The following is an 8,934-nucleotide window of genomic DNA, read 5'->3' on the forward strand; positions in this document are numbered from 1 at the left end:
TGACTTCTGAGAAAACAAAAATGAGAATTTAAGTCTTGTCAGGATGCCTGGGTGGCTCAGTGGTTGAACATCTGCCTTTGGCTCAGAACATGATCCTGGGTCCTGGGACTGAGTCCCGTATGGGGCTCCGGTGGGGAGCCTGCTTCTCCTCCCTCTTCCTGTGTCTCTGCCTCTCTCTGTGTCATACATGAATGAATAAATAAAATCTTAAAAAAAAAAGAGTTTAAGTCTTGTCAATGTGAAGGGAACCTGATGAACAGCCCAGGATTTCAGCTGAGACCCCCACACCCCCCACCCGCAGAAGGCTACATCTTGGAAGTAAGAACAAGTGGGAAATAGGTATCTTCTTACAAAGAGTAAAATTCATCTTGAATAATCTCAAGGCTTTAATTAGAGAAGTGTGACTTTTCCCTACATTAATTGCATACCACAATAAATTAAACTTTCTCTAGAAGGAGACAATACTATATACAAACACTAAAATTTTTCATTCATAATGTACTGCAGTTAATTTTTAAAAATTGCCCCCCCATACAAAAATAAAAGTGGCACCTCAAATTATTTGGGTAAAGATAGACTTTATAATAAATAGTACTGGGACAACTGAGTAGCCATCTGGAAAAATGTAGTTAGATTGCTATTTCAAAATACACACAAGATTGAATTCTGAATGGATTAGGGAATCTAATATAAAGTCAAAATTATATAAGTACTCGAAGAAAACACAAATGAATGCTTCTTTAATCTTGGTATAGGGAGGTTTTTGTAACTATGATTCAAAATTCACCCTGGGTGGCTGGGTCGGTTAAGCATCTGTCTTTGACTCCCATCGTGATCCCTGGGTCCTGGGATTGAGCCCTGCTTGGCAGGGAGCCTGCTTCTCCCTCTGCCACTCCCCCTGCTTGTGCTCTCTCTTTGGCTCTCAATCTCTCACTCTCAAATAAATAAATAAAAATCTTTTTAAAATTAAAAAGCAATAAAAAATAGGTTGATAAATTTAACTATATAAAAAATTTTTAATTTGCATGGCAAAATAAACTATATTAAATCAAATGACACGGCAAACTAGGAGACGATATTTTCAATATATGACAAAGAGCTAATAATTTTAGAATATATAATATATTCAATGTTTATAAGCCTAATATAACTTTGCATTGTATACTTTGCTTTTATCACTTAACAATGTATGTGAGTATTGGATTAATAATGTAACCCAAAATACATTATAAAGGGTTAATAACCTATTATATATTTCAATGTATTCAATATATAACGTGTAATATATTTTAACCAGTAATGTCATTACCAGGAAATTACCACTTCCAACATGAAAGTAAACATGTATAAAGTTATTCATTGCCATGGGACGCCTGGATGGCTCAGCGGTTGAGCCCCCTGCTTTCGGCTCAGGGCATGATCCTGGAGTTTAGGGATTGAGTCCTACATTGGGCTCCCTAAGGGGAGCCTGCTTCTCCCTCTGCCTATGTCTCTGCCTCTCTCTCTCTGGGTCTCTCATGAATAAATAAATAAAATCTTAAAAAAAAGTTATTCATTGCCACATCGTTTGTAATTTTAACTTTTGGGAACAATCTAAATGCCCATTATAGGAAAATGGTTAAGTAAAATTAATGGTGCACTCATACAAATGATGGAATGTTATGCCATTGTGTAAAAAAGCAAAGAAAATTTCTATGAAATGACATGTGAGATCTCCGGGATATACTGTTAAGTAAAATAATTAGAATGCAAACTATGTCTACAGTATGTTACCCTTATGTAAAAAGGAAAATATAAAAAAATACGCATGTTATTATTTTATTTTATTCTATTTATTCTATTATTTTTTAAGTAGTCTCCATGCCCAATGTAGAGCCCAACATGGGGCTTGAACTCACAACCCTGAGATCAAGATCTGAGATCAAGAGTTGGATGCTTAACTGACTGAGCCACACAGGCACCCCTAAGAAAATATACGTGTTAAAATCAACTAGCATGTGGAGGAAAACCCAAAAATGACATGCAAAAAGGAACAAATTAACTAGTTAATAAAGTTGTCAGAATTCTAGGATGGATCCAAAATTCTCATCGCTTCGTGCACACTACCTGTATAATGGTCTCCCCTTATATGTGGGTGGGACCTTCAAATAAGATGAGATGTTGTTCTATGATCAAGTTGTGCTATGTGGAAAAGGAGATGTTGTTAGATGTAATTAGAATCTCTAATCATTTGGCTTGAGTTAATAAAAATGGGGATATCTTGGATGGGGCTGACCAAATCAGGTGAGCCTTCAAAAGAGGGTATGTGGGTCCTTCTTGAAGAGAGATTTGAAGAAGCAAGGATATTCTCTGGTTGGCCTAGAAGAAGCAAATTGCCACATTGTGGAGAAGACCAGGTCTCTCTCAACAAGATACTAGCCAATAGGATCCAACAACACATTAAGAAAATTATTCACCATGACCAAGTAGGATTTATCCCCGGGACACAAGGCTGGTTCAACACTCATAAAACAATCAATGTGATTCATCATATCAGCAAGAGAAAAACCAAGAACCATATGATCCTCTCATTAGATGCAGAGAAAGCATTTGACAAAATACAGCATCCATTCCTGATCAAAACTCTTCAGAGTGTAGGGATAGAGGGAACTTTCCTCGATATCTTAAAAGCCATCTACGAAAAGCCCACAGCAAATATCATTCTCAATGGGGAAGCACTGGGAGCCTTCCCCTAAGATCAGGAACCAGACAGGGATGTCCACTCTCACCACTGCTATTCAACATAGTATTGGAAGTCCTAGCCTCAGCAATCAGACAACAAAAAGACATTAAAGGCATTCGAATTGGCAAAGAAGAAGTCAAACTCTCCCTCTTCGCCGATGACATGATACTCTACATAGAAAACCCAAAAGCCTCCACCCCAAGATTGCTAGAACTCATACAGCAATTTGGTAGCGTGGCAGGATACAAAATCAATGCCCAGAAATCAATGGCATTTCTATACACTAACAATGAGACTGAAGAAAGAGAAATTAAGGAGTCAATCCCATTTACAATTGCACCCAAAAGCATAAGATACCTAGGAATAAACCTAACCAAAGAGGTAAAGGATCTATACCCTTAAAACTATAGAACACTTCTGAAAGAAATTGAGGAAGACACAAAGATATGGAAAAATATTCCATGCTCATGGATTGGCAGAATTAATATTGTGAAAATGTCAATGTTACCCAGGGCAATTTACACGTTTAATGCAATCCCTATCAAAATACCATGGACTTTCTTCAGAGAGTTAGAAAAATTATTTTAAGATTTGTGTGGAATCAGAAAAGACCCCGAATAGCCAGGGGAATTTTAAAAAAGAAAACCATATCTGGGGGCATCACAATGCCAGATTTCAGGTTGTACTACAAAGCTGTGGTCATCAAGACAGTGTGGTACTGGCACAAAAACAGACACATAGATCAATGGAACAGAATAGAGAACCCAGAAGTGGACCCTGAACTTTATGGTCAACTAATATTCAATAAAGGAGGAAAGACTATCCACTGGAAGAAAGACAGTCTCTTCAATAAATGGTGCTGGGAAAATTGGACATCCGCATGCAGAAGAATGAAACTAGACCACTCTCTTGCACCATACACAAAGATAAACTCAAAATGGATGAAAGATCTAAATGGGAGACAAGATTCCATCAAAATCCTAGAGGAGAACACAGGCAACACCCTTTTGGAACTCGGCCACAGTAACTTCTTGCAAGATACATCCACGAAAACAAAAGAAACAAAAGCAAAAATGAACTATTGGGACTTCATCAAGATAAGAAGCTTTTGCACAGCAAAGGATACAGTCAACAAAACTAAAAGACAACGTACAGAATGGGAGAAGATATTTGCAAATAACATATCAGATAAAGGGCTAGTTTCCAAAATCTATAAAGAACTTCTTAGACTCAACAGCAAAGAAACAAACAATCCAATCATGAAATGGGCAAAAGACATGAAGAGAAATCTCACAGAGGAAGACATAGACATGGCCAACAAGCACATGAGGAAATGCTCTGCATCACTTGCCATCAGGGAAATACAAATCAAAACCACAGTGAGATACCACCTCACACCAGTGAGAATGGGGAAAATTAACAAGGCAGGAAACAACAAATGTTGGAGAGGATGCGGAGAAAAGGGAACCCTCTTACACTGTTGGTGGGAATGTGAACTGGTGCAGCCACTCTGGAAAACTGTGTGGAGGTTCCTCAAAGAGTTAAAAATAGACCTGCCCTATGACCCAGCAATTGCACTGTTAGGGATTTACCCCAAAGATTCAGATGCAATGAAACGCCGGGACACCTGCACCCCGATGTTTCTAGCAGCCATGTCTACAATAGCCAAACTGTGGAAGGAGCCTCGGTGTCCATCGAAAGATGAATGGATAAAGAAGATGTGGTTTATGTATACAATGGAATATTACTCAGCCATTAGAAATGACAAATACCCACCATTTGCTTCAACGTGGATGGAACTGGAGGGTATTATGCTGAGTGAACTAAGTCAATCGGAGAAAGACAAACAGTGTATGTTCTCATTCATTTGGGGAATATGAATAATAGTGAAAGGGAATATAAGGGAAGGGAGAAGAAATGTGTGGGAAATATCAGAAAGGGACACAGAACATAAAGACTCCTAACTCTGGGAAACGAACTAGGGGTGGTGGAAGGGGAGGAGGGCGGGGGGTGGGGGTGAATGGGTGACGGGCACTGAGGGGGACACTTGACGGGATGAGCACTGGGTGTTATTCTGTATGTTGGTAAATTGAACACCAATAAAAATTAATTTATTTAAAAAAAGTAGTGAAAGGGAATAAAGGGGAAAAAAGAGAAAATGAGTGAAAATATCAGTGAAGGAGACAGAACATGAGAGACACCTATCCCTGGGAAATGAACAAGTGGTAGTGGAAGGGAGGTGGGTAGGGAGTTGTGGTGACTGGGTGATTGGCACCGAAGGGGGCACTAGGTAGGATGAGCCCTGGGTGTTATGTTATATGTTGGCAAATTGAACTGCAGTAAAAAAATTTTTTAAATGCAAAAAAAAAAAAAAAAAACAGGTCTCAATTCTGCAACCCTGAGAAACAATTCTGCCAATGACCAGTGAGCTTGGAAAAGGGACTCAAGCCTCAGATATTGCAGCCCTAGCTGCCACCTGAGTCACACAGCTCACCCAGTCTGCTGAGACCCAAAGCAGTGGACCAGCTCCTGACCCACAGACACTGTGAGATAATAAATATGTGCTGTTTCAGACTGTGGCAACTTGAAATGCAACAGTACAAAACTAATATGATGACAAATGGATAACATAGCAACTCTGAAAGAGGTGAGGGGAAAAAAAAAGAACTAGCCTAAGTAACTGGAGAACAGTGTTTTTCCTGGATAGGGTCAGGTTAAAAACAGTAAGAACTACACACAAATACTGCTCTCTAGTTAGTCCATTTGTTTCTCACATGGGGTATAGGTTAAGTTTGCAACTCTTTGATGTGTACCCTAAGGTTGAAGATATCAGTGGATATATTGTGGATGGTGAGAGCCAGGATTCTCACCGTTGGAGAAAGAAGATCCCAATAAGGAAATGGGAAGGCAGGGAAGGACCTTGTGGTGTTAGATTAGAACCGGAAGGGCACCTGGGTGGCTCAGTGGTTGAACATCTGCCTTTGACTCAAGTCATGATCCCAGGATCCTGGGATCGAGTCCCACATCGGGCTCCCCACAGGGAACCTGCTTCTCCCTCTGCTTATGTCTCTGCCTCTCTCTGTATGTCTCTCATGAATAAATAAATAAAATCTTTAAAAAAAAGTTTAGAACTAGAGATACCAGTATGAGATAGATAGCAGATAGATAAACTTATGCAGATATTTTTTTACATGAATAAAAAAGGAAAAGGGAGAGACAGGGAAAGAAAATAGGATGGGAAGAGGGAGTGCAAAGGAGAGAGAGAGAAAAAGGGGAACTATCTGTAATCAGTATATACCAGGATGTTCACAGTGGTTATCTTTGGGCAGTAGGCTTGTGGAAAATTATTTTCTTCCTCATTGCATTCATGTTTTCTAAATGTTTGTCATAGGATACATTTTAAGCAAAAGGAAACATGTACTTGTATAGACCTCTTCGTGTGGGGTCTTTCCTGAAGCCCTGTCTTGCTCCCAACACTAGTCTGCTGACGTGGCAGGTTCTCTCTGGCTTCCTGAGAGCTTACCCAGCAGAGAGAGACAGGGGAACTTGCCAGCCAGACACTTACCACATTTTGTGCTGATTGCCTCCGTTTGGCCTATCTTGAGAAGCGCTCAAGGAGTTGCCCTGAAAGCCCATGGAGCCAAACCCAAGTCAGAATATGAATTATTTGCAGTATTGTCCTGATTGGTGACCTGGATCATTTCCCATGGTCATGAGCACAGATAATTCTCTTTATAAATATTTTACTTGCCTGAAACAGACAATACAAAAAAGGCATTCATACTGAAACAGACAAAAAAGATGTTTACCTATTCTCAAAATTTTGTGTGCTTTTTTTGTGGTTATAAATGCATTACATTAAAAAAACTTGGAATGTACTAAAGAGTATTACTATAAAACACCTAAGTATATTGTTAAATATTCTGGCAAGTTTCTTTCTACGATTTTTTTTCTTTTTACATAATTGGAGTCAGATCATATCCAGTCCCCAACTCTATATTTTTTGTATGTGTGTGTTACAATATATCTAACAAATACAGGGATGCCTGGGTAGCTTAGTGGTTGAGTATCTGCCTTTGGCTCAGGTCATGATCCCAGAGCCCTGGGATTGAGTCCTGCATCAGGCTCCACCTGGGAGCCTGCTTCTCCCTCTGCCTATGTCTCTGCCTCTCTCTCTGTGTCTCTCATGAATAAATAAGTAAAATATTTTTTAAAAGCCACAAATATATATTTGAAATATACATATAAATATAACAGAATTTACCAGCTTATCTATTTTAAAAAATATTTTATGATGAAATAAAATATTTCATCTTCCCAAACTGAGTACAATCCAGTTATTTGTAGAAAGTCCCTCAGCTTGGGTTTGTCTGTTTTATTAACAGATTCTCATTATCCATTTTAGGAAGTAATTCCCCAGAAATGGTGCTTTGTCCTTCTCACTGCATCACATCAACAGGCATATCATATTTTTCTCCCAATAATAATAATGTTAACTTTGATCACTCAGGTAAGGCAACCTCTGACCGCCTTCTCTTCCTTAAAACTACTACGTTCGGGGGTCTGCCCTGGAAACAAGATGATGAAGGGGACGTCATCGTTTGGAAGCATTGCAATAAGACATGTTGTGCCACCACTGTGACTCTAAGGCCTACCACCTACAGAAGTCCGTCCACCTGAGGCAAATGTGGTTACCCTGCCAAGCGGAAGAGAAAGTATAACTGGAGTGCCGAGGGTAAAGGATAAAAATTCCACTGGGACTGGTCCAGTGAGTCTCCTAAAAATTGTGTACTGCAGATTCAGGCATGGATTCCCTGAAGGAATGACACCTAAGCCCAAGAGGGCAGCTGTTGCAGTTCATCTTAAGGATTTCAATGATTAGTCACAATAAACATTCTGGTTTTAAAAAACAAAACAAAAAACTACTACTTTCTCCTATGTACTTAATAAAAACTTTGCCAGAAGATACCTTGAGACATTATAAATATCTTGCTCCTATTAAACATTTGCCCACCAATTTTAGCATCCACTGGGAACCCTTGCTGGAACAGTTGTTATGACAGCTTCATGCTTTTTCAGTCTTCATTCTAGCTCTATATTAGCTTACAATTTTTGTTTGGTAACCACGTAAAATAATGCTACAAATTTCCCCTAACTAACAAATGTTCATCCACATTTTTAGCACCTATTTTGTATTTCATGTTTCACCATAAAGTTATATCATGCTTTACTAAACTAGGACATTTAGCTTGTTTCTACTTCGTCACGAATTTTTAATTTTCCAGAAAAAGAGTATTTTCCCATTTTAATTTGCATTTTTGTTAATTGTTGCATTTTCTGTTTGCTCCATTGCTCCTGAAGGCAGGAACTGTGAACATCTTATTCACTGCTATATTTCAGAACTTAGAATAGTACCTGCCACCTTACTACATGGTCAATTAATACTTGTTGGATGAAAGAGAGAAATACCAGGCCACCTGAGTGGCTTTGTTGGTTAACCTACCAACTCTTGGTTTCTGCTCAGGTCATGATCTCAGGGTTGTGGGATCCAGCCCTGTGCTGGGCTCTGTGCTCAGCAGGGAGTCTGCTTGGGATTCTGTCCCTTTCTTTCTCTCTCTCACCCACTCTCTCTCTCTCAAATAAATTAAAAAACCTTTTTCAAAAAAAGAGAGGAATATTTATGAGACCTCTTTTATTTTAAAGATATATCTGAGGCTCCTGGGTGGCTCAGTTGGTTAAGCATCTGCCTTTAGCTCAGGTCATGATCCCAGGGTCCTGGGATCAAGTCCCACATGGGGCTTGAGCTCCCTGCTCAGCAGAGTGTCTGCTTCTCCCTCTCCCTCTACCCCTCCCCTCTGTTTGTGCGTTCTCTTTCTCTCTCAAATAAATAAATAAATAAATAAAATCTTAAAAAAAAAAGATATACCTGAAGCAATCGCTCATTAGCTACGGTATGCTAGGCACTGTGCTCAGGGACTTGTGTGGATTATTCTCATACACCGATGACAGTTCTATGACAGAGGTTTGGTTATTATCTACCTTTACAGATGAGGCACCCACAGATTTAAGAAGTTATCCATGGCCAGACAACCAGCAAGGGGCTGAGGCCAGCATTCAAACACAGGCAGTCTAGCTGCTGAGCTTATGTTAAGTTTGGGGCAGGGAAAATGTAAAACTTTTGTTGTAGTATGCAACTCTGTTTCACGTATAGA

The 8,934-nt window shown here is 39.4% G+C and overlaps 1 pseudogene; it reads left to right on the plus strand.

Annotated features, from left to right (window-relative positions):
• The first annotated feature begins 7,301 nt into the window (after nucleotides 1–7,301).
• Nucleotides 7,302–7,604, plus strand: LOC129510867 (60S ribosomal protein L37-like; annotated as a pseudogene).
• Nucleotides 7,605–8,934: the final 1,330 nt, after the last annotated feature.

This window comes from Nyctereutes procyonoides, unplaced genomic scaffold, assembly GCF_905146905.1.
Source record: "Nyctereutes procyonoides isolate TBG_1078 unplaced genomic scaffold, NYPRO_anot_genome, whole genome shotgun sequence".
NCBI classification, from domain to species: Eukaryota; Metazoa; Chordata; class Mammalia; order Carnivora; family Canidae; genus Nyctereutes; species Nyctereutes procyonoides.